The sequence below is a fragment of the Anser brachyrhynchus genome (assembly GCF_964034855.1).
Source record: "Anser brachyrhynchus genome assembly, chromosome: 4".
NCBI classification, from domain to species: Eukaryota; Metazoa; Chordata; class Aves; order Anseriformes; family Anatidae; genus Anser; species Anser brachyrhynchus.
The window spans coordinates 41,188,982-41,215,641 of record NC_137698.1 but is presented as its reverse complement, the minus strand read 5'-3'; the positions used below and the strand labels follow the sequence as shown (position 1 = coordinate 41,215,641).

Below are 26,660 nucleotides of genomic sequence, written 5' to 3'. Positions count from 1 at the left end.
ATGTGTTGACTTTTTTATTAATTTATCTAAGATTGAGTGATCCTGCAAATGATAGTGTGGGCCTCTGTTTTCCACACACCGTGGTGGTCTTCCTGGCATGCCCAGGGCTGAGGCAGCAGGGCAAGAGGAATGGGAAATGTACACAAAACTATTCCAGGTGCCGTTATTTTATCACCGTTAAAATAAATAAATATTACATTGGAAAAGTAGTTACCGATCCGTTATTGAAAAGTCATGCAATATTTTTCCTGTGAATGGAAATACAGCAGGTTCTTTTATATGTAAAGTGTTTTCTCGTGTGTATATTTTAATGCAGCCAGCTAAATTATGTGCATATATATTCCATTTTTGTTTAAAATGCATTGTCTACAGAATTGGTGTTTTTTTTCGTCTTTTTCTTTTTTTTTTTCATTCATGTGCACGTAGGAGGGATTTGCATTCAGATCCTTGAAAACAACACTTGAAGGCTTTTTAAAATTAATTCGTTGAGTCGTACAGAAATACAAAGTGTGGGGCTCATCCTGAACCTCCCGGGCTCTCCCTGTTTTCACCAGGACACCCCGAGTCCTCACCCAGCTCCCGGGCAGGGAAGTGGCGTGGCCAGGAGGAGCAGGGGGGCTGCGGGGAAGCTGTTGAAGGGGGGAAAAGGCTGCCATCGAGCCAGGGCTGCTCTAACGTAGCAAAAACTCCTCTCAGGCAGGTGTTGGCGATTAGCCGGTGCTGCTGCAAGGCACGGAGGAGCGGCCCGGCCCGGCCCGGCGGTAGGAGGCGGGGGGGAGCTGCAGCATGGGCAGCGCCGCCGGGGCGGATGTGAGCCCTCAGGGCTGTTTTGCAAAAGGGTGAAAGCACGTTGAGGGGGTGTTAAATTTGGGGGAGGAAAGGGTCAGGAAGGAGTACGATGTCCCTGTTTGGTGTGTGGAGTTTTGTGAGACCGGAAAAGTCTTATGGGCTGCAGGTTTCGGTTTGGGACAGTGCTGCCATTGCATGTGTCTGCTGCAGGTGAGTGGGACCTGGCTTTGCTGCTGAAGCCTTTGGCTTTTACACGAGGTGGCTTTGTTTTAAATAAAAATAGGTTAGACAGTAAAAACAGTCTGGCCTAACGCATGTTGGCTAGGTCAAGGCAAACTGCTTCAGCCGGCCTGACCTCATGTGCTGAAAATAAGGTGTTGGGGGGAGGCTCTCAGGGGGCTGTAAATACAGATTAGCTAATATACTCCAAAGGCCTCAAGGAAAACCCTGTCCTTAGGAGAGAGTCAAAAAAAAAAAAAAAGTCAAACAAGCAAAAAAACCCCAGATGATGATGTACTGCAATAAGGGGCAGGAGAGGGGCTTGGAGTGCTGTAGGGCTGTTTCTGAATGTTACTGTAGATGCATTTACCTTCAAGCCTGTACCGGGAATTGGACCTCAGTATTTTTTTTTTTTTTGGTTGATTGGCAGAAACCTATCTCTGTTCTGTTCTTATTGATATTACTCTGAAAATAGAGGCATAATAAATAATGAAGTAGAGCTGAGTAAAAACAATACATACTTTGGAGATAATACTTTCTGAATCTTGAAATTATTTGTGTATCCTGATGAAAGCTTTTTTTTTTTTTTTAAAAGAGTGAAACAATGGTAGATTTATTTTGACGAAGCACAGAATGAAACCATTTCAGAACCTTGCTCTGCACCAGTCAAGTGGCGGGGGCAGCTGTGTGCAAATAATTTAGGAAATATTCCTCCTGTCCCCCCCCTTTTTTTTTCCATTCTACCTCAATTAAAAATCTCTACCTTGTCCTAGCTAGCCAGTTTGAAAACTTTAATGGATAGGCCAGCTGAAAACCTTAATTTTCTTTCAGTATGTGAAAATGGACTATTTGTGTTCAGAGGTTATAAAGCGAAAAAAGAGAAAACTTCATGTATATTAGCATTTGGTTATATAATAGCTAGATGTGTTTAACAGTAACTGGATTTTCTGTTAGTTTTGTATGTCTTGAAGAGAACTGTAGTAGTTACAGATGTTTGAGAGGTTTAGAAATGTTACAAATATTCAGAATGCTACTCTATGATAGATATGCTGTGTAGAGTAGCTCACCAAACTGTTTTGATTGCACACTCCTGTCATTTAAAAATGTTTTGAGCACAAACTTCCAATATTTGTATACCTATTTATGAGCTACATACATTTGCTACATACTAATGTGTTACGTACATTATAAAAAATAGGAAGAAGATGAGATGATGGTGCACTAAACACTACTTACTTCATTTAGTAATGGATCAAAAATATTTTTCTGCTGCATCCTGGTGGATTGTCTTGCCCACTCCCAGGGCTCTGCATAACCCACTTTGGAGACCACTGGTTTACAGCATCTTTATAGTTGACTGACTAAAGAAACCAACTTTGGGAGTATGGTAAAAGTAAGCGATAATGTCACTTGAAGCAAGAGTTCTTACTACTGTAGAGTTCATTGTTCTATTTCAAACATCCTCTTTTTCCTTCACCCTTTCTCTGTATTCAAATTCTTCACTAGGTTATCAGTTTCATGAGGTTAAATATCCTAATTCAAATACCCTGGCAGTGAGAACTGAATTTGGCTCAGCTGTGGAGATACTTAATGAACTTAGTTATACCCTTTGCTGATACCCTTTGCTATGGTTATTATCTTGCAACTGCTTCCAGAGTTCAAGTTTTGAGAAAGCTGAGAAAGTTTTAATGAAGTTCTTAAATAGCAGCAGTAGCTGAGAACTTGGATATTTAAAGCTTTTGACAGGATCTGGAGATCAAGACCTATTAATTTATGGGAAATCAGACACAAATTTGTATATTGAAGTTCATGCATATGTTCCACTGTCTTTTTTTATGTGGTAGTTCGTTTCTCAACTGAAAGCTTTTCAGCAGTGGAAAAAAGTGATGAGAACGTCAGTATGAACAATTCATTTTCTTCTTTATAACGGCCAAATTTCAGGCAGTGGGAAGCAAGAGGGAACTTAATGAGAAGTCTGATTTAGCTGATAAGATCTTCTATCTTAAAAATTACTTGGTGTAGGCAGTGGGATTGTCTTTTTGCTTTTAGTGAAGGAAATAATTTAAAAAACAAAAGTTGTCCTTAGTCCACATCTTCAGAAAATTACATGAAAATCCTCAAGGAAATGAGAAAGCAGCAGGACATATATTCTCATTCTGAAAGCGAGTCCTTGCTCTCAACAAGCAGGCATGCAATAACGTTGTATATCCTATCACATGAAGATGATACGTTTATCAGTATTTAGGAATAATGACATGTTCATCAGCTTATTGGTCCTGTAACCTCATGGAGAATTTATCTTGTGTCCAATGTGTACTTCAAATGGCTAAACTCAAAAAAGGGGAGATAATGCATATCCACGCTTTAATGCAGCGCAGTGTGGGAAGTCCTTGAGCTAGCTGGGATGAGAGAGTTGCAGATGCCTCCAACGTTAGGTCATCCCTCAGGCAGTAGTGTTCTCTGTTCGTGTTTAGTTGAATATATCACTGCAGAATTTTTATGTGTCAGTGTGTATGTGAATCTCATTTTGGGTTTCATAATTTAACTTTTATTCATTACATAGGAAACCTGGAAAACAAAGTTCTGATTTGGGCAATTATATGACAAGCTGGCATCAAGTGTTCAGGTAGTGTTGTAGATAGTACGAGGCTAAATATGCAAAGAGCAGTTTAAGTGAAGGCTCAGTGGTAATGCATTCAGGGTGGTGTGGTGTGTTTAGCTGATCAGGTGAGCCGAACAGCCTATGTTAAGTTGTGGCTGGATGGGGAAGAGGAACAGTTACAATATCCTGGCTGCTGCGATATGATTTGTTGTGTTCGACTTCATCTGGAAAGGAAAAGAGGCAGAAATTGCTGCTTTCCTAGCATGCTCAGGCTGAGGAGGGTTCTGGTGAGAACAATGAAGTAGTGAACCAGTGAGATGTGCAGCAAGGAGAGATCCTGCTTTCAGCAGGGAACTGCTGGCCAAGCCTGACTTCAGGAGTGATGAAAGATTTTATGGAGACCCAAGAGAGGGTTGTCTGATGTTTGCTCAACCTGGGGAAGTGCTGAAAGCTGTTGGACTGGCAGCCAGGAATGGGAGGGACCCCTTCCCGTATTTGAGATGTGAGCAGTGGGAGGGTGACATCCATCCTCCGTCAGCAGATTTTTTTTTAATCTGATCACCCACTGGATTTAAGATTTCTCTGTTTATGCACATCTTGCAAAATTATGTTGTAGAGCATTCTAATAAAACACTGTCTGAGACTGTAAGCCTGTTCTCTTTGAAGAAGAGGCATAAAAAGATCAGTCAGTCACCCTTCCAAGCCTTGTTGAGCTGAAGTCTCAGTATGATTCTAAACTTTGTTTCAACCTGAACTCCTTCATTTAAAGTAGTAATAGAGAATAAATTTGAATGAAGGAGAAGAGGCAGAAGACAATTTCTTTGAATAAGAAATGTCAACTTTTAAACTTCAAAGTTGAAAATGCTTGACCATTTAGTTCTTGATACAGGGTTTTTGTGTTGTCTTCTGATGCATAGAAATCTTTTTTCTTTAGTTAAGAATGCGTACGGAGTTGTCTCTTCCAAATCAGTCTATTTAATTCATAGAGGGTAAGGTGTCTGAACTTGTCTGATCAAAGTAACCTCGCTCAATTTGAAATAAATTGTATTCCATACTGCTGTTTTTATAGTGCCTGGTTATTGTTGTTGCATACAATAAACCAGCTGTCTGGAAGTCTTTTTCTGTGAACACTCCTTTAATCATACTGGGGAGAAAGTAATTCTTCTAATACTCCTTTTGCCTAATGTATATATTTTGTATATTTTTACATGTAATATTTATATTACAAACAAACATGTCTTTGGAAGATTCAAGAAGTGATTTAGTGGTTACAACTCTTATCCCCCTTCAGGTTGTTGAGACTGCTTTATTTTAGACTTGTTTGGTGGATGATATACTGCTGGTTGTGTAGGTTGCATCTCACTATACAGTAATTTCTGTGCAGTATTCTTTACAGTATTTCTTTGAAAACCCATGCTTAAGAAATGACCATGAAGAAAAGAAGGTAGATACTAAGACTTAAAACTCTTAATTAATTGTCCTTTTACAAGAAATTAAACTAAGAGCTGGTAAGGACCACTTGCAGTGTGATATCTGTGGGTATGAACACTGGTGGTCTGAGTTCTGGGGAATGCCAGTAATCTGCCTGTACCAGAAATAGTGGGGCCAGCAGGACTAGGGACGTGATTTTTCCCCTTGTATGTGGCACTGGGGAGACCACATCTCAAATATTATTCAGTTTTGGGCTCCTCACAATATCCTCAAGAAGGATATTGAGTCGCTTGGGCTGTGCACAGAAGAGCAATGGAGCTGGTGAAGGGACTAGAAAACAAGGCTTATGAGGAACAGCTGAGGGAGCTGGGGATTGTTGGTGTGGAGAAGAGGAGGCTCAGGAGAGACCTCATTGCTCTCTCCCAACTACCTGCAAGGAGGTTCCAGCAGGGAGTGTTGGTCTCTTTTCTCGTGCGACAAGCTTCTGTAAAGAAACTGTCTAAAATTTCTCCAGGGAGGTTTAGGTTGGATATTTGGAGAACTTATTCATGGAAAGGGCAGACAAGCATTGGAAAAGGCTGCCCTGGGAAGTGGTAGAGTCCCCATCCTTGGATGTATTTGAGACGTCTGGACATGGCACTAGGGGATGTGGTTTAATGATGGGACTCAGTAGGTCAGGTTGATAGTTGAACTTAGTGATCTTGCAGGTCTTTTTGCAGCTGAAATGATTCTATGATTCTAATTAATTTCATAACAAGTCACCAAGCAACTTTCAGACCTTGTCCCAATGTCTCAAGCATTCCTAAAATTTAGGATGCTGGCCTGTAGCACATGCTGTGCTGTTCATCCCTTGAACTTTCCGTTTCTTGCAGACGCTATAGTATAAATCAGAAGAGGCTGGATTTTGAGGACTGAAGTAATACCCTCATAATTTTACTATTATTAGACTGACTTACATAGACAGAAAAAATAGATATGCAAACTCACAAATTGTGCCCCCATCCATTCTGATCTCTTCTCACTGTTCTTTAACAACAATAAGCTTATATCTAAATCTGAGGTCTTGAACCCCCCTCCCATTAAGTTCCTTTCATCTCTCTTATCCTCTTTTGCTTTTGGCAGAATATTGCAAAACATGCTTCGTTTTTGTTTGACTTGTAAGGAGTGATTAGGTTTGACACGGGAGCTGTGTCTGTAGTGAGAGGCAAGAATCAGAAGGCATCCATTGATCCACAAACCAGACCTCCACTTTTTTTTTCCTCCTATTTGCATGTGTCACTGTATAGGTTAAGAAAATAGCCTCTGCAGATTTGCTGAGAAACGTACAGGGTTGTCAAATGTCCACAACTGGCTTTGTTTCACCCTTCAGCAGGTTGGGAAGTGTTCTGTTGATTTAGGCATCTCGGTAGGTGAGCTGTGGTATTCAGTGATGCAGATCCTGGACTAAGACCCTGTGAAGGAACTTATGTGCATTTGCATGCCAAGTGAGAGAAACATACTTTATGAGGTTTCACATGTAGCTCTACCTTGAAGAAACAGAAATAAAATGCTGCATAATAAATTAGAAGATCCCTAAAATCTCTACAGCTCTGAGAACATGAGAGACTACAGCCATTTGGATTAGCACCACTCCTCTTTGTGAAGAACCCTGACTCTGAAAAATCATGGAGCCATTACACGCTTTGTGTCTGGGAAGGATAGAGTTACATGGATTTGTTTTGTCAGCATCCAGGGCAAGCAGCCCTGTCTTGTGCTTTGTGACTGCCGGGGATTAAATCATACCCTGCCTTCTTGAGTCTAGCATATGTCTGCCTGTGGTGGTTTGAGGGATGTCACTCCTCTGAGCGTCTGCCTTCTCCTAGCTCACTCCCCTAGCACTCAGACTGGTGCGTGGTTGGATGACGGTTGCTGTTTTCTTCTTTCTGTGAAGAGATGGATGTGAAATGACTTTTCATATGCAAATTTGGGCATGACAGTGAAGAATTAGAATGAATGAGTAGGTGATCTTGGAGGTCTTTTCCAACCGAAATGATTCTCTGATTCTGTGAATTGCTTCTGAGCTCTGCAATAAATATGATAATTAAACAACAATTATCTTATGGATGGGGGAGAGCTGGAAGAAAAATTGTTAGTCTAGATGGGAAATTACATCCCATTTTCCCCTGCAACACTATAGGTTAAGCAGACAAATAATGCCTGGCTGTGGATCCCTTGTGTCCTTTGTCATAATCCCAGAACAAGTCAAGTGAAGAAGCTCATCCAGCATGTTCTTTGATTGACCTGATACGTAGCTTCTGTTCAGCTTGATGGTGGCAGTTTGGACAATATCTTTTTTTTTTTTTTTAATATAGCTTGCTTTCAGTGCTAGTTAATCTTTCAAAACTCTTAGTTTTGGAAAATAAATTTTATAAAACAAGTGGAAAAGTGAAGCTCCTCTCAGTGAGTGTTCCGGACTGACTCCAATGGATATCTACAGAAGACATGAAAGCTAACCAGATGAGTGCTTGATAGTCTCTTTTTTCCATGGATTTTGTTACATATTTGATGAAAAATGAGAAGATAACACTTGTCTGCTTAATCAGCTGAATCTTGATTAATGCTTAGTGGAAGGAACTAAACCTTCAGAATGTTGTCCTTGAAGGGAGGAGAAAAAAAGAAGTGGTGAGCTTCATTCCCTGCAGTGGGGATATGAACTGTAACTAGCAGGGCTCACAAAATAGTTAAAAGTCAAGAAATAAGAGAGCTAAGAGTAAAGTGTACACGGTCTCAATTACACAATTTCAGAATGTATTTGCACATAAGCAATGCTATTGTGTTGGGGGGAGGAAGCAATCCTGATGCCATGTATTCATTCAGTTTGTTCTTAACTCTTGAGGCATCTGAAGAACCTGAGCCCTCATACTATCACTGTGTATATTGCATTTGGAGTTCAGCGTTTCGTTTCTGATACAATTTGAATTACATAGTTTTGAAATGTGTTTTAGCTGAATATGTTTTGAACTGCATCACTTCTGAAGAGAGAAATAAATGATTACTATAGCTTAAGAGTATGAAAGCCTCATACTGGGACAAAGAGGAAAGCACTAATGTGCGCAGAACTAGTGTAAATATCTAACGTTGCAGAACAATTAGGAATGTACTTAGTTCTAAAATGCTTCCTATCCCAGAAGATGCGCTGGATTGAAAGAAGTTGCAATTTATTTAGTGTGACAGAACAAAAATGCACCTGCTGCTGAAAACTGAAGGTGGAAGTACAGAATGGACGGATGATATTTAATGAACAGTAGCTGTGTATTATTGAACATCAGAAAAGGATCTATATAGTCAGATTAAAGACAGATGACCTTTTTAGAGTTTAGTTAACCTTTTGGTCACTTTTGAGAGTTATCACTTATAAAGATAAAGGTCAAGCTACAGCTTGGTCTTCATATATAATCTTCCTGGGCAGAAAGGTATGCTTCTCTCAGTTCTGTTTTCCTAAGGAGAGGTAGAAGTTGTTCAGTGTAACAAGAGTAGTGGGGAACAAAACTCTTTATTTTGACACTGAATAAAAAAAATAAAATTGGAGGGGGAATCCCCTTGTATGAAACAGTTGGTCCCTGATCTTTAATCTTTTCAATATCTTCCTGTTTAGTATATGAAAATATTTCACAGTATTTTTAACAAATTGTTGCAGTACCTCTCAAATCAATACATTGTGCAAACTTGTACCAAGTAGCCTTCGTTTTTAAAAATAGCTGTCAGTGGGAAGGAAGACAAACTATTGCACTCCAGAACTACAAAATAAAAAAACAAGCAAACAAACACAAAGAGCAAAAAAAGCCACTGCAGTAATTGTATTGCAGATATCTACAGATTAATAGGAGCTCAAATGCCTGTTCCTGATCAGCTACCCCTTTGTGGACTTGGCATTTTGTTTTACAACCACACTAAGGAAGGCCCTGGCTAGTCCTTTACTAGGAAACCTGTCCAGCAATTTCTAATTGCCTGACAGGTAATTTACTGTGTTCTTTTTCTTTCTTTCTTTTTTTTTTTTTTGTATCCTGTAGTTAAACATTTGGGTAAAATTGGAAGGCTTCTTTAGGCAGCTGTTGGACTAATTTCAGCACTTAAGTTACTGTGTTACAAAATAGAGCGTATTCTGCCCATCTGTAAGGCTTTTCTTTTCCAGCTACCCTTATTTAGCTGATGTAGTTAGGATCAAAGTTAAATGAATTTTTGCATCGTGCAGGAAATGCATGTGCAAAACCACAAATATATGACTAGGTATGTGGGCATTTGTCTTTGTGGTTTCAGTGGAAGCTTAATTCACTCCGGCAGAGAGCTATTTCACAACAAAGGAAAAGGGGCTCTGGGTGAGAAAAAAAACAAAGCTGCCTCCTGTTCTCTCTGCTGCCTCTCATGAGGGTAGCAGGAAGGGAAAATGGGCTTGGAGGACTGTCAGTACTTCTGAACACATGGACTTCATAGAAAATAAACACCTGTTCTGTAAGTGCAAGTAATGAAATATTTGCCGATGACCACTTCTCTTTTTTTTTTTTCTGGCAGTTTAACTTAACATTTGCAGTGATCAAATAAGTCTTATGCTGAAATTAATTTTAGTTAAAGCTTTTGGAAAGATTCAAGTTGAGCAGAAAAATAATTCCTCTACCATCCTCCTTGGAACATGATGTAGACTAGGACTCTGTGTGTTACACAAGAATTAGCCAAATGAAGGTGTTCCCCTGGAGGGAGGAAAAAAAAACAACAAACCAAAAAAACCCACCCCAAACAAACATTACTTGACAGGTATGTAAAATAAATAAAAATGATGGTTGTACAGACTGTGTGCTTGTGTACACACCGACTCCTTGCAGAACTAGAGATACAGTGCATAGTGCATGAATAATGGAGTTTAAGAAAGGATTGAGGGCTCTTTGCTCCAGTCAGTCATTAACAAGGCTGACTAAGAAAGATGTGATTGTCTTTCCATTGGATCTAACTGGTCCCTGTACCAGGTCCAAGTAAGGATCTTTCTACCCTGCTGCCTGAGAGCTTGCAACATTCACCAGGGAGTTGTAAGGAGTACAAAGTATGTATCACCTGGGCTTCACGCTGCTACGTGTCACCAGCATTTAGCCATCTGGAAGCTGTATCTGGGCAGTCATGTTGTAAGGGTTACACATGGGACCAACTCCCTGAAAATTGGCTTCATCCCAGATTTACAGTTCCAAAACTTTAATGAAAGCTTGCATAATTAGCAGAATTACTTTTAATTTCATTTTAAACTTCTTCTCTGATGACTCTACTGAGAGCTACCTAGTTCACTTCCCCTGCCATAGAAGAGCGTACTCTCCTTATGCAGAGCTTCTTTATGTTATGCATAATTTTGTAGATTACCACTATTCCTCTCCCTTAGTTTTCTCTTCAAATGCCAAGCTAATCTACTTAATACCTTTATAGAGAAGATTTTCCCATACCTTTGATTGTCCTCGCAATATTCTGTATCTTTTCCAGTTCTTATACCTCCTTTTTGAAATGGGATTAAGCACTGCATGCAGTGTGAATTCATAAATGGGCATGTGCTCTTTTGGAGAGAGATCACAATGCTTTCTGGTTTGCTGTTCATTTCCTAAGAATTTCAAAGCTTCTATTTATCTGTTTCTGAATAATGAGTTAAATCTAGTATCTTTTCTGAGTGGTAACTCTCCTACCTTAAGTGCTGGTGGAAGAGAAAGAACAACTTTATTTTCTCCATATGCATCTTTCCATTCATCTTTGTTTTCGCTTACCTGCTTAATATACTTACAACCTGTCACAGTAATCCTCAGCTCTTGCATCTGTATACTCCACATCCTACTCTTATTCTTCTTCATGTGTCTTCTTCCCCTCTGCTCCATCTCGATTATTTAAGTGTATTGAACAGTGAAGAACCCAGTGTATGGTTCAAGAAATATCTTAGCAACTGCTTAGAAAGGACAGTTTACCTTTTTCATGAATTAATAAGTGATCAAAGGATAGAAAATGAAGGGTAGGATCTTCTCTCATCTAGTTACAGTTCATTTTCTTTAAGAGCCTTTAATGAGGATTTGTGACAAAAGCTGTTAGGAACCGTGAGTATACTTTATTGACAGAATTATCTGTGTGTTCCCTGTCCCCTTCAAAGGGCTTCAGGTAGAGTTGTGAGAAATGACTTCTTATCCTAAACAAATCCCTCCTCTTCTCCTGGTTTGTGTTCACTTGTCTTTTCATTTTCAATTTTCATTTGTTCATGGGTTTTACTTTTTGCTTTGCACACAAGTGATGGATTGAAATTTACTGATCTTGTGAAATGATTCTTAAAGGTTTTTAAGTGGCAAGCATACACTATTCCTTCTGCATATGTGCTGATAGAAGTGATAAGTTTTATAGGCCACAGTTATTGAGCATCTTTGTAGCAGATTCCCTTGGGACCATTTGGTTGAACCTTTGAGTGACTGTCCCAGTCATTTTTGTTGTGTGTTTATTTCATCAGCTTGTTCTAAAATGTTCTCACAATAACTGGATCAGGAATTCCAATTCAGCCCTTAAATTGGCATTAAAAACTGGGACTGAATGGCTGTGAGGGACTGTGTTGCGATACCAGATGTCTGGTTGCTGGCTGTTGCAGGTTGGCATAATCTTTTCCTGTGTGTATCTTGAAAATACAGAGCAATTTAGTAAAGCTTTGGCTGGATTTAAATGAGAACCATTGCTTCCAGCAAATGAGGGAAGGCTCATACACGGGACAGGGCTTTTTCCTCCAGCCCTCCAAGGTTCAGAAGGTAAAAGGACAAATAATTAGCTTGCTTTCCTGGAGTGCTCTCTCCCCACCTTACACCTGCATTTTTCTTCTTACTTGTAAAATGTTTTTAAAAATAGCCTTTTTTACTACAAAGGCTGTTCCCATGAGAACAGGATTCATTAATTTTCTTTGGTAGGGTCTAGAAGCCATGGACTTCTGCTGCTGCTGGTGGTATATACCATCACTGTTGCTGTGCTGGGTTTTATTTATTTATTTAAGTTACAGATTTGGTTATTATATTGGCAATGAGCAATTTCTTTGTTATCGATGGTTAAAGGCATTGTTTCATTACTGTGACTAATGCAAGTTGTTAGTCATATCTTACACCTTCTGGATTTATGAGATGTCCATGGTGGAAGTGGAATTCAGCTCCCTCACAGTACGAGTTCTTCTGCTGTGTTCTGCTTTAAGTATCACATTTTACTGAATGGTCCCTGGCTTTGCTGACCTTACAAAGTAGTGTGAACCAGCAGGAGTGGATGTGTAGTGAGAGCTGGGAGTAGCTGAGTGCTTCATGTGCATATTCAAAGCATATCAACACTTAATTTTTTAAATTTTGGGTTAATTTTAATCCGATTCCATGAACTTTGCTTCTGAGTGGAGTACAAGGGCTACTTAGCTTCGTCTGAAGAGACCCCAATGTCCTCTCCACTGTGCAAAATGAAGTGTAAACGTGCATGTTTGAAGATGCTAATCCTGAAATGTTGCAGTAGCTGTACCTGGCGCTCTCAAGGATACTGTTTTAAGATCTGCCTCAGCTCTTGGCAAGGAAGGATAGATTTTGGAGGAACTCTGAGAAGGGCTTTAATACCTTTTGGTTCTGTTCTTCTGGGGTCTGAAAGGATGGCTCTGGACAATTCCAATGTCATTGATAAGTTCTCAGTGTAGGGACACCTGTGTACCCGGAGTGAGATAAGGACTCATCTCAAATCTGGAACCAAGTCTTGTTATGGACCTTACCAAAAAAAAACCAAAAAAAACCAAAAAAAAACAAAACAACAAAAAAAACCACCACCCTGTGACTTGCTGTAAGAGTGTGGCTGTTATACATCTGCTGGTGATGTAGTGATTGTAGACTGCCTTGCAGCTGCCTAAAATGCAAATTAAGTAAAGTCAGTTTTGCCTGAGTAAGAAGGTTCATACTGGACCTGCTTATGGCTTTATTTATGCTTTGTGTGGCTGATGTGTCCCTTTTGATCCTACATACACAATGCTGTTTGGAGTATAATCCTTGGGAGGCCATTTTAAAGAGGTTTTGGAAATGGAGGTCTTGGAGATAACTCTTACATTAAAAAAAAAAAGCTTAATATGGCATGAATCAACTGATTATATCAGCTCTTTATTAGGCTTTTGTACTTGGTTAGAAAAGCAATAAGGTGGTGAGCTCATCTAATAATGAAAAGGTCTGGAATGATTTACATCAAATGTTTTTCAAAATTAGAAGGGAGGACATGCATCTAAGTGGAGAATTCTAATGCTGGGCTTCACGCTGATGGAAATCAACTTTGATAAGTCTTTAATTGCTACAGAACAGGATTTATAATGGAAAGAGGAAGAGACATTTGAATCTATAGCATGTTTTCAAGGTACCGCAGATAATATATTATCTTCATAACTGTGTTACTTGTTTAAACATAACATGCAGTTATAGCCCAGTTCTTGCCCTTTGATAGTGTTTATGCTTTACGTGTCTACTGTATTATCAGTATTTGTTTGATAGCATAGTATGAATTAATATCACTCAAACAGCCATGTCCAGTCCATAAAATTGTCTTGACATCTTTGTAAATATCAAGTCTAGCACAAAAAGGTACTTAATGTTTTTAAGGTGATGGTTATTTTTTCTAGAATGGCAAGCAGGCTAAGCAGCGTGCATTCTAAAATATTGAAAGGGAAGATTTGATGAAATAAAAGGAAAAAAAATAACAATGCATAGTGATCTTTGCATATTAAACCCCTGTATTTTTGTGAATGCGAAAACATTCACAACGAGAAAGTTTTTACAGAATAAACAAATGTGTACTTCACAGCTTGTAGAGCCCTGGAGAGCACTTTTAATAGCAGAACTGGAAGTACAGACACCTCTTACTTTTATCTTTTTTAAGATTAAAAAGCCCTACCGCCTTCTAGCACCTAATGGTTGGAAAGGCCTTCACTAAAATAAGCAGGACACCGCCAGAATGCGTTTGCGTTCTTTGTGTTACCTTTGTTCAGAGAGCTCCTTGCATGCAGAACAGAGCATGACATTGCTCATGCAGGCACAACGCAGATGCGTGGATGTGAATACGTGGTAAATCAGGCAGTATGTCAGGTAAGGAAGTTGTTTCAGTAAATAGTAACTTCAACTGTAAAGGATTGATATATTGTGTAGAGTTTTCCATCCCACCTCTCCATTTATAGCACTTCAAAATGGGATCTGAGCACCTCATCAAAAAGGAGCTTTCTGTAATTACATTTCTTGTGCCACGACCTTAAGTCTTGTGCAGCGATTCAGAGGGAGCTCGCTTTAGTAGAAATTTGGCAGTACTGGTCTCGCAGATGACTTTTTGAAGTTGGTCTGAATTAGGAGTGTCTTTAAATAAAACATCTGCATCTTAATGGACGTTGAGCAGATTTATGTCCTTTATCTATCCTTTGACCTTAATCCTTATAACTCATCTGTGTGTCCAATTCAGACCTTCACATTAAGTCACTTATTCTGTCTTTTCCTTTTCTTTGGAGTTTGAGTGAACTAGGGTAAATAATATATGATACAATTTTTCCTGTGTAGACAGTTCCTCCCCTCTTTCCCCTGACTTCCCCAGTCATCATTATCAGTTTAACACTTTATTAATAAAGACACTCTAGTCTTTCTAAAATAAAGGATATTATGGAGAATAATTGAAAAGTAGGGTAATTGAAACTGTTCCTATTACATCTGGCGGAAATTACATTAATTATCTTGGACTTTGTAGGAGCAAGTAATAATTTTACTCAAACCAAGTTTCATGAAAACAACTACTTTTGAATAAAGGCCATCAGGTCTATTAATAAGTTTAACTCTTGAGTTGTCGTTGAATTGTCAAAAGAGAGGCTGGAATTTACATTAAAGTGACTTCTAACAAAGAAATAACATTGTTTATTATGCTGCTTGGAAAATAAGATTCCTGGAATGTTTTAATTTATATTTCTAAGGACAAGCTTAACGGGAACACTTTTTTGTGCACACCAAGAGAGAAGTGCTACAGAAGGGATTGCCAGCTCCGCTGTGACAGCAGTTGCTTCACTGAAGTGTTATCTGGCTCCTGAATCAACTTTCTCCCTTGAAGTGAAGTACTTCACTCGATGCTACTGTATCTTACTGTGCTTGCTTATTGTCTGATTCTATCTATGAAAGATGTAAGCAATTTGCATAAGCGAAGCTTAATTTAAAATTCTACCTTGCGTAGGGTCTTGATAAGAGAGACTTTGTACTTCAAAATCTGATGGCTGTTTCATGTCTACATACGGTGTCTTCAGGTAGAAACCTGCCAAGTCCTGATGTGCACAGCTGTGATTACTGGAAAAAGCTCCATGGAAGAGCAAGGGCATAAATATCTTTGTCAGCCTCCCTTGCTGGATCTGTAGATGTGCGAGGAGATCTCTGTAGAGATGTGATTCTGCCATTTGAAGCTTGCTTTGCATTTCAAGTGGGGGTGTCAAATGGGAAAGGCAGCCAATGCGTTTAGCAGTGTGATACCACGTCTTAGCTGGTGTGCACCTCTTCACCATAGCAGAAGTGATTTAGAAATGGTAATTTGGTGGTTAATTCTAAAAGAATTAATCAAGACCATCTGTAGAGATGAAATGAAAGTCTGCATTGCAAGGAGTAAAGTCAAGGTCAGATGCAGTCCCTCATAAGTTCTGCTTCTCAGTCTTCCACAATCAGTGGCAAGATTTCTGAAAGGTTAATTCCTAGGTTTTTGGAAACTACATGCAATAAATGAAGAAGCTGGAAATGACTTCTCTTAAGATGCTGTTAACTTTTTCTGTGTCTCCAAGACCTTCCTATAAGACAACAGGAAAAGCCTTTATGGTATTTTTCTATCTGACTTAACTGTTTTCTGTCTATCGTTTCACGAGCAGGCAGAAAAAATTTGTGGTAGGATTTCAAAGGTTTTTTTTCCAGTTCATTGAAACTGATGATAAACTCCAGTAGCGGGTCAAGTTGCATGAGAAGAACTTGAATTGAGTAGTCATTTCTTCACCTCTCACTCCCCTTTGCAGATATAACTTGTCACCTACAAAACCTGCTTGCAGAATGGTGGAGCAGCACGAGTGAATTCTCTTACTGTCTTTCCCAACTTACTTGTTCCTTCACTCAGCTGAAGAACAGAGGAACTTGGTTTGAGGCTTCCTCTTGCTCTTCACTATTTAATCTCTGGTAAAGGTGACGTAAAATGCTACATGAACGCGATCAGAGTAGAGGCAATATATCACTGTAGCGCCATGCTGCTGCTGAATTCATGGGGCCCGTACACTAGCATGGCTAGGCTGTATGTATGTCTAGTGGCCAACTCTATGTGTTGTACAGACTTAAGTGGGACTTAAACATGGTGCAAAGATGCTCTGATGCAAGTACAACCTAGGAGGAAGCCATGTTTATTAGGCAGATTTCCCTGTGGCTAATTCAAGCCCAGGTGTCTTAAATCCTTTGGAGAAGAAGCAGTATGCAGCTGAACTGGAGTTTGGCGGTGTAAAGTACTTGGATCAAGCAGGGAATTGACTGAGTTTCAGGTTCCTCTGAGCTGGATAGTATGTTGATACCAGTAAAACTCCATGCTCTTTATTTAGTCACACATCCTATTTTGGTTCTTCATGCTGTCGGAAGGGTAGTGAAAGTATTCTTTGCTTAAATTGAGAATGACTTAAAGAGAAGGGAAATGGTTTTTAGCAGATTGAGAAGCATCCTACCATAGCTGTTTGTGTCTCCTTTATAATTCGCTTTTGGAAATCAACTATGCTCAGGTCTTTGGGGATGGGGCTTGCCTCTTTTGCATGCAGAACTCTCATGTATGTTTGTTTTTGTTATTATTAAAATAAAATAAAATTTGACAACTAGAATTCCATGTTAATCAGAACAATTTTCTCGTTTTGGCTGCAAGAAATACTTCTGACTGTGGCTGCTAACTGGTGAGCCCTGGAGAGTCTTGCTGGAGAGGCTAACATTAGCCTTCCCACTTGATTCCTTTTGTCGATCTGCTCTCCAGAGCATAATGAAGAGAAGTTGTAATGTATCTGCTTCATTACAACGTCTGGAGGATTATTTTAAACTATCAATTAGGCTGGCTCATGCAAGGAAGCTGGAGTCTGAAGTGAAGCTTTTCAGTTGTTCTTTTCTGTGGTAGATGAACAACAGGGAGGGTGTGGGAGCTGAGGTTTATCAATGCTAAACTTTTGGAGTTAAATTTACCAGAGCTTGTCAGTAAGGACCACAGTATGTTACGGGATGGCTGCTGAATGCTTCTGCATGAAGTACCCTCAAGCTTTATTCGCCTGAATAAACCAGCTACTTGGGCAATTATCAGCTGCCTCATAAGTGGCTGTTTGAGCTGTTGCAAGAAGGACTGTGGGAATGAAAGAGGCCCAGAACTGGGCACAAAGCACTCCTGCATGGTAAGGACTAGGACACTCAGGGGTCTGAAGTGATTGTTTTGCTGCACGTAAAGTATTTTTTGACTTAAAATTAATATCTCCACAGTAAGCTGACTACAAGCATCATGAAGGTGTTAAAATTACCGTGTTTAAAAACTGTCTTAGAACTTACTGAAATTTTGAGTTACCTTCAAAGACTGAGCTTGTTTTGGATTCTGAAAAAATAAACAACTCACATTAAAAAAATACAGGGAAAAGCTCATTTAGTAGGTTTTATCTGATGCAGATACATATGTTTTTCCTCTCTTCTTTCATTTTTCCTTCTCACAGCCCCCAGTAACATGACTGGGGGGGGGGGGGTGGGAGGAGCTGACTTAATTTCTCAATTATTTATGGCAATTGTTTGGGCTTATTTAGACTTTCCATACAGCTCTTCAGCTTCTACTAAATGGTGCACCGAGCACTTCTGTACACAATGGCCTCAATAAAAAGAGGAGACTAAAGAAGAAAAGCTTTTATTGATTATGGAGAAAAGAAATAAACCTCCGGATTTCAATGTTTTTGCATACATACTTGACATGAGAGGACTAACTTCATGACTGAAGATTGGGGAGTTGCTCAGACAGAGCAGCTTTTTTGTTAAACTTTTTTGTTTAAAAAGACCCTGCCCTACAAATTCATGTGTGAGTGGCCTGAGGCTGGAGTTCAGCCTGATGCTGGGCACACATAAGGAACTGTACTCATAGAAAATACAAAACACTTCTAGCCTTACTGGAAATAAGGTGACAATTAATAAATATGAATGCTGGATAAAATTGAGTTTGGAAATACTGTTGTTTCTTTTTCTTTGCTTCCACAGAAATGCCTTTTCTGGGACTTGTTTTGTCACTGTGGGAGTACTTGGTGTGGCTAGTGAGAAGGCAGGCAGCTATCAGGTCAGATAGACATGAAGAGCCTTCAGCTCTAATATTTTAACTCTTCTTTTTGGTACAGCAGAAGCTCACATGCAGTACTATGTTCTTCCTGAAAAGCTCAGTCTGTGGGACGTGGAAGTGCACTTGGGATTGGATTGGTAGTTGTGAAGCTGTGTGTTTTTATGTTTGTCTTTAGAGTCTTGCAACATGTTATTCCCTCATCAAAGGGACTTTGCTATTTGTTTACTTTTCAGGTGAGGCAGAGTTTATTCTCATAGGAAAAGGCTTCAATATCTCTCAACTCTTCTCTCTTCCTAAACTACACATGAGAATGAATGAATTCTGGGCCTGATTGGGTTTTTGGGACCTGACATCAGGGTTTTTCTTATATTCCCCCTCTATCCCAATGTGTGCAGGTGGAAAAGACAAACTGTGACTATATTGTGAACAACTTTTTTTTTTTTTTTTGAAACTAGCTTTATTTTGTCGATCTCTGAATACGAAAGTCATCTAAGAAACAAATGCAAATGATTTAATCTTTGCACTGTGCAGATGGTCCACGTTTGTCTCCAAGTTATGGTCCTATGTTATGGTACTAATACACCATAAATTAAGAATGCTGGAAGAAAAAGAAGCAGTAACTGTATGGGCCCTCCTGTCTTCCAGAAAGTTTGTTAGGGTGGTATCAAAGAATGCTTCTTTACAGACAGAATTCAAAGTCCCTTTGTAGTTCTCCAACAGCATAGCTCAAGTGCTTTCAAGTCAGGTAACTACATGTGCATTACGAATACACTGGATATTTTTGATATTCTCTAAGACTGTGGATGGAAAGGAGCAGGCCATTGGGCTATTTATGAAATGAGTATTTTTCCAATTCGGAATACTGTCTGAAGTAGACTGAAATTACATCCTCTGATGGAAGGGATGAATGGATAGAATAAATACTTGTTGAAAGCTACATGGTTTCTGTCAGTGTCCTGCTTAATAATGTTGCAGAGCCATAATCTTATCGGAGACAACTTTAGTCCCTGAAAGATAAAAGCATAATGTCAACTGAACCTAAACCTGCATACAACTCAGTGTTAGCTGTTTGTTTATACTGGAAATACTTGTGTGTAGTTCTGCGTGGCAAATTGTTCACCCCTTATTCTTCATTTATTACTACACCAAATAAGTGCTTGCATTGATTGCTCTGTATTTGCAGCATGGATTCCAATGTATAGAGCAGTGTTGTGGAGCTGGATGTCATTTGTGGCTGCAGTTGTCTGGAAGAGATTCGAAAGAGGGGAGAAGGTACTGGTTTTTGGTCAGTTGTCCAGTGTATGAACTAGCCTTAAGAGAGGCTTTTTCTTAGTTACTCTGAGTTATTCACAACACAACAGAGCAGCAAAGAAGCTGTGTGTATTGGATCTCAGAAAGCAATTTGAGAACAGTAGAAATGATTAATTCGTGTGTGTACTGCATTCTTTCACAAAGAAGGTAGGTGTAAATGTCAAGTTAAATCTAGAGAGGAGACATAGGTGTTGTGACAAGGCATATTGATTGCAAAGCCTGCATCTAAATAGCTGGAGTCTGGTCAGACCCTCTGGGTGAGGCACCTGGACATCTTGTGTAATGCTCATGGAGAACCCTGGTGAAAGATTTTTAGCCCAGCACATAAGTTGCAATGCTGCTCAACCCTCTAGATTGCCAGTCAGTAAGCTAAGCTATAGGGAAATATTCCTCCTATGCAAATAAAATCTGTAAGGTGAAGAACTGAGTTGGTTTTTTTTTTTTTTTAAAATATATTGCAAGATGCAGCAGCAGCCTGTAGTCATAGCTACAGTAGTTCTGTCTTCCTAACTGTTAAGTTAGTCTTTTTTTTTTTCCCTTTGTAAACATTGTTCTGTGGAACAATTTCAAGAGGGGACTTTGAGACGCTAAATTTGTTGTTTTCTGTGGTAACATCATCTGGCCCAGCTAGGTATGTGTGCATGTAGTGGTCACTTATTGTCAGTATCATTTTTTCTTCTGTTTAATGGTCCTATATTTATCTATGTTATTTAGCAACTCTTTTTCATTTAAACTCTGCTTTCCCCTTGGTGTAATGAAAACAAAACAAAAAAGACATCTCACTATGCAGGGCTTCTACTGACTTGCTTGGATCCTCTCGTAATAGGCAGGTTAGATAGCACGCTCCTGTAAAATACATCTGGAAAGAGAAGATCCTGGACAGATGCCCATTTAATGGGGTTCCCTAGAGAGATGTTTGGTAAGGGTGTGTTTGTGACACATCCAACTGTCCAGAATGTTGCATGAGTGTGTTTCAATGGGCACCTGTCGATTTACTGCAATTTTACGTGTCTTTGACATAGCAGCTCCAGCTATAATGGGTAACAGAGTACCTCTGAAGCTGTGTTAGTGATGTTCCTTTGGTTTCCAGACATGTGAGGACTTTTGTCTGCCCTGTTTTGAAGGAACTTAAGGGTTGGTGATATGTGGGAGCTGGCTTATTTTTCTATTTCTTTTTTGAAACTGTAGTTTTAAATCGGGAAGCTGAAAGCTAAGGCACTTGAAATTGCTTCCTCGATTTAACAATAACTTTATTCAGTACCTGTAACTGGCATGCTTGGTTTAGATCCTGGCAGAGCTTGGTCATATTTCCCCTTTTTAAGGTACAGTGCAATGTAGAAATAATCAAACTAGCTTTCACACATGCTATATTGTGTACCTAAAAGTTTAGGAGTGGAAAAGAGCTGTATGCAGGCTAAATTATCATGCTTTATAGGTTTTAAAGAAAATCTGTTCTGCTTTCGTTACCACTTTGTAGGAATATCATGACTGTTAATTTGGGAAGTCTAACAACTTCCCAATATATGCTTTTATTATTTTTATCTTGGCATTCAAGGCAAAATGAAGTAGATGCGTGCTGTATGTGTACACTTTTTTACCACAGATCCGAATGAGTGTTTGCATGGGTATAAAGCCCAACTCTGTAAAGAAGGATCTTGGCATCCTAATGCAGGCTTGCCTTGGGTGCCAGATGAGGGGGAGGGAGGAGTGAATAATCACAGGAGAGAACCTGATAAAGGACAGCTATTCCTGTCAGGTACAGGCAGCAGCTGATGCTTTTGGTACTGCTGGAGTGAAAAGGGCAGCATATGGGGAGGGAGGCAAAGAGGCTATTACTCTAAAAGGTATATTATGTGAAAAAAAATTACAAACAACTTAAGGTGGAATGCAAATTGCCAGTGTGGATTTTTAGAAATATTTTTCATGACCTAGTACAGCAAAAATCATTGCTTTAACATATTTTAATATAATTGTTTATCTGGAAAATGGGTTTTAATGCTCTTAAAGGATAATTTACCTGTCAATTTTGCTACACTTTGGTGTGCTAATTAATGGCTGTAAGGAAAATATTGAAGTGTAGAAGCAGCAGCGGCATTAAAGAGGAATGTAAGCTCCAGAAGTATAGGAATATGTTTTTTTCTGAAAAATTCACAATACTTTGCATTCTGTTCTTTAACCAACAGGAACAAACGAATAAAATATGCTACTTGTAATCAGTCGTCAGGATCTTTGACACAGTTGTATTGGCTAGCTATACAAAGTGCAGTTTTTCGTTGTGGGTACTTGATCAAGGTGGTTCTAAATGAACTTGTAGGTCAGTGTAAGTGTGGACTTGTTAAAATGTGTGTTTTTCCTAATAAATCGCTGCTACAAGTTCCTGTTTGTGTGTTTCCTGTAAGGCTGTCTTGAATGCTTGAAAGAACAGTTTAACATTATAGCTGAGACCTTTCTTCATCAGTCAAAAAGGTCCAGAGTGAGGCATCTGATGTGCTTCTTTGCTCTTCCAGGAGACTGTAAAGTAACCAAGTTCAGATGAAGTTATACTGCAATGATGATTCAGGTACTTGGAAGATTCTCCTTGAAGTGGTATCTCAATTTTTCACTGACAGCCTTTGGGCAGAGCTCATTTTGTAGGAAAAGATAGGAAGTGTGGGACTTTTTTTTTTTTATTTAAATTTTTCTCTTCCTTCTTTGACGTCAATACAACCAGATGCCTGAGCTTAAAAGACTGCTAAAAAAGCACTTTTTTTCCTGAGATTTGGAAACATCTTCCTCTTTCAAGCATCCTGATTTTTGTTGTTCTTTGGAGCATCAGACACCTGCAAGAGATCTGGGAGGACTTCTGAAAATACTTTTTTTCCAGTTGTCCTTATTACTCACCAGTGTTGGGTGCTTGTGTTGTTCTCTTGCTTTATAAGCTTGAACATATAAATAGCATACTGCTGACCTTATCCTAAAAAAACTACTTTTCTCATTCATAGAGAGATTAATTACCATATTTTTTTCCTTAATGTCAGATCATCTTTGATATGCAAATCCACATTTTGGTTTGTTTTGCTGTTTAAAAAAGTCATCATTTCCTTTACCAGAAAATCAGAACAAGAACTCCAACTCTAATTTCATGTGCATGTTCACAGTGAAGGACAGTTGGGGAAAATACAAAACTGGCCCTGGGAGAAGAGGCCTGAGCCTTTGCTGACTTGCAGAATCCTGCTCCTTCTTGGTTATGTTTGCTTTTGCTGTTAGGTGAATATTTTGCAGTGTGGTTTCTTTCTGCAGGATGGCTCAGCCTCAACAAAAGGAGTATGAAATGTTTAAGCTAGCATATGGCTGAAACGCTAGGGGTCTGTCCTCAGATACAGAGCTCTCTCAGCAAAGCCCTCTCTGTGTAGGTCCACAACACAAGAGCTGTGGTGGATGATGCTCGCAAGGCCTAGCTGTGCTGCCCAGGTGTGCACTCTGTCCCAGCTGTCTGCCCCAAATTGAGTGTACTTCTTGTACGTCAGCTGCTTTGAGTGTGGGCCCAGATCTGTGAGCAACCACGGATTTATGACACCAAGCTGCGTGGTGAAGCACTGGGGCTGAGGTGCTGGTTGTGCCATGGGGCAGCAGTGACATGGCAGGCTGTGGGAAGAGGCTGTGTAGAAGCTTAGGTCAGCATTACGATGTGGGTCTGGGCCTTAGCACCCCTATTTCACGGCTGACAGCTCTCCTGGTGTAGAAGAGTAGAGCAAGTGTCTCCTTAGCCTACTCTTTTGTAATAGGCTCACAAAGAGCTTTGGTCTCCTGGTACATTACAGCTGTGTGCTTTCCTTGCAGCAAGGCAGCTTCTCTTACACAGAAGTTTCTTCAGAATCTTTTTAGCATCTCTGCTACCTAGTACTTGGTGATCACACATGAAAATATCCTACTAGATTTAAAGTATCTTGGTCTCTGTGTATATATGTGATGTATGTCTGTTTCTGTGTGATCAAAGACTCAAGCTATACTTTCTTTAATGTTCAGTGCCACGAAGTAGCTTTCCCATTTCTTCATTTTTGTCTCCTTGGTCCTTCTCAAACTAGCTGTAATCAAGGAGTTCAACACTGTTAAGATGTCATATGACTTACCTCACCAACAGTGCAGATTATATCAAATACATCTATTTACAGATGTACTAATACATCAAAATCCAGCAAATACAATACTTCTCTTGTCATTCAACATCTGGCCATAATATGAAGTGTTTTTAGGGAGAACTTTCTTCTTGAAGTTAAACTTAATCAGAACTTAATGACTATTCCAATATTCTACCTATTTATACTCAGTGCTCAACTACTTGCTTTCATTTTTTTCCTGATTTGTTTTTCTCACGGGAAGAGTTTCTTTGTGAAGACTCTTCCCTTTGCAGTAAAAATAAAGTCAAAGTAAGGATCTCGGAATTCTTCTGTCATCTGTGGAGGTCTGTGTGATGTCAGCATACATCAACACCAGATACTTGCCAGCCTACTCAATCTGGCAATCACACTTCTATTTTCTTATTCCGGCAGACTGAACACCATTCTGTTGCTTTTGGTCTTGGCTGAATATCTCTTAGTCTACTAATTGAACTGCAGGTAACTGTTGTTTCTCTGAAGAAGCATTGGGATAATAACCTGGATTGTTCTACAAGGATGCCCGTCAGGTATGCCTTCCATAGCTTTTCATTTTCTTTTATAGATACACCACTTCTTAAACGCTTAAATGGATGGCAAAGTGATTAGAATTTAATTCCAAATGTCTTTATGCACCTCTTCATTTGTCTTCATATTTAATTATAAATCATCTGTTTCTTTCTCTATTTCTGTTTCCTGCAGTTCACCTCTTACAACCTCTGCAGACAAGAGAAGGAACAATGCTAAATTCACTCGGTTCCCAAAGCTTTTTGTTTTCTTGGATGCTACTCGGTGTTGAAATGTTCTTTGGCAGTATTCATATCTTCCTTTTCAAGTCTGTGTTTTATACACTGAAGACAAATCACTATTTCACTAAAAAATAAAATCTACTGCTTCCACAGCAGAAATGGTAGGTAAGTCATCTCCAAAGATAAAACAAAAAGGTCCATGGTATGTACCTTTGCACCTGCTCCGTATCTTTGCCTGCTCAGGGACCTTGTTTGCAAGTGGATTTGAGGGCATGAAGTACTATGTATACTTTTGAGAGGAAACGATTAGTAGTTGGGAATTCTGAGTATGGACGCAGACCTAACGTGACCTAGCATGAGAAGGTTGAATTCTTTAAATAATTTTCCCTCACCTGGGTTTTCCAGAGACCAAAATCCTTGCCGTATGTTTGAGAGAAACTGACCTCGATAAGATGCTCCACATCTAAGCGCAGGATCCTCAGTCCTGCCTTTTGCTGTCATGAGAAGATTTTCTTTTCTGTTCTGTTGTGATTTCTCCAAGCCTGCTGTATTTTTCTCCTCATCGCTGAATGTTGTATGAAGAGAAACTTGAGTTGTTTTCTTAGCTGTATTCAAAGTTGGAATGAAATTCTACCTTTATCAATGAAATAAAACTAATACATGGTATTGAAAAGAAAGGCATTGTGTATGGTCTGCATGCATGATGTTCCTTCATTGCCTATTGCCTGCTGCTGCTAAGTATTTGATAACTTGTCTTCCTTATGTTTTGACCCTCAGGACCTCTCTTTCCTCTCTGTGGAACAGCTAATGTTTAGGCAGTTCAGCAGAAATGCATTCTGTTGCGGGCATTAAGGCATCAATGTTACTTGTCAGTGGAACAATTATACAGCACCATGGAGAAGCGTGACAACAGAGATAATCAGGCTATCAAGGTTATAATCTGTTCCTTGTATTCATGGTTACAAGTCAGGGTGGCAGAGGAGAACACTAGGGCTAATGTACAGGGCACCTGCTGTACAAACGCACAGATATGAAATCACTTCAACAACATTTAGTAAATGGAAAGTGTAGCTATTTCATCAAGTTCATATCTAATTGTTTTAGCCTTTGGCATGAATAGTCATGTTGCTGAATCAGCAACAATAGGGATGGGATCCAGGCTGGCTGAGAGTGTTTAAGCGGAAAGATTACAGAAAGTTTGTGTGTACCTCTCATTAAGGATAAGTGATTATATGCAAAAACAAATTCTGCCAAAATATGCTAAATACTTATCATGGAGAAGCCCAAAAGAGAAGTAAAATTCTCTTTTACTATGGATGTTTAAAGGTGTGGGTTAGGATTTCAAGGGAGGGATATGTCTATTAACACTTCTCAAGATACTCTGGCTGCTTTTTTAGCTGAACATTGTGCTGAGTTAAGTTTTCAAAATCATAATTCTTTAGAGCACCTCCTGAGACTCTTGTGGTTGACTTTCAGTTTTCATAAAAGGGGGGAAACAGTCTTTTCTTCATGCTTATTCTCACTCACAAACAAGTCAATTTGGCAAACCTTTTAACAATTTCATGGTAGTTCTCATTGTTTGCTATGAATAAAATTCAGAGTTTACCTTTCATAAACAGTAAAGATTTTTTTTTTTCAATTGGTAGGCATATCCTGTAGTAATCCTAAGTGATGATGTGTATTTGAAGTAAATTAAGAAACTGTGGTTCAGTTCCCTGGGAATGACATTCCTAAAGCCTTAATGTATTATTTCTATTAAAAGCAGGGGGGAACACAACTCTTCCTTCTGCAATTACTATGAACCTTAAGTCTTCTGATTTTATGCAGAACATAATAAATGCAGTTGGACTTGAATTTGCTTTCTTGTATTCCATAAACAATATGGTCAAAGACAGTATTTCTCAGTTGGACAGGGTAGATATCCCATGGCTTCATTGTACAAATTGGAGGACTTGCCAATGTGCAGTCCATAGGAGAAATTAGAGAAACCTTTCAGAAGTGGGTAAAGGTTGACTTTTGGTGGAGGTTCAGTGGTAAATACACTAAGAAGCACAGACGTTAACTTCTTTTTTTATT

General features: G+C 39.3%; 1 protein-coding gene across 12 annotated transcripts in view; it reads left to right on the top strand.

Annotated features, from left to right (window-relative positions):
* The first annotated feature begins 167 nt into the window (after window positions 1-167).
* LOC308194891 (uncharacterized protein) overlaps window positions 168-26,660 on the top strand; it is a 709,819-nt gene continuing 683,326 nt past the window's right edge. For 7 of the 12 annotated variants that reach the window (XR_013951012.1, XR_013951013.1, XR_013951016.1 and 4 more), the window contains exon 1: window positions 771-999. The gene's annotated coding sequence lies outside the window, so the exon portion shown is untranslated. The other 5 variants (XR_013951014.1, XR_013951019.1, XM_080591443.1 and 2 more) reach the window with 3 other exon arrangements.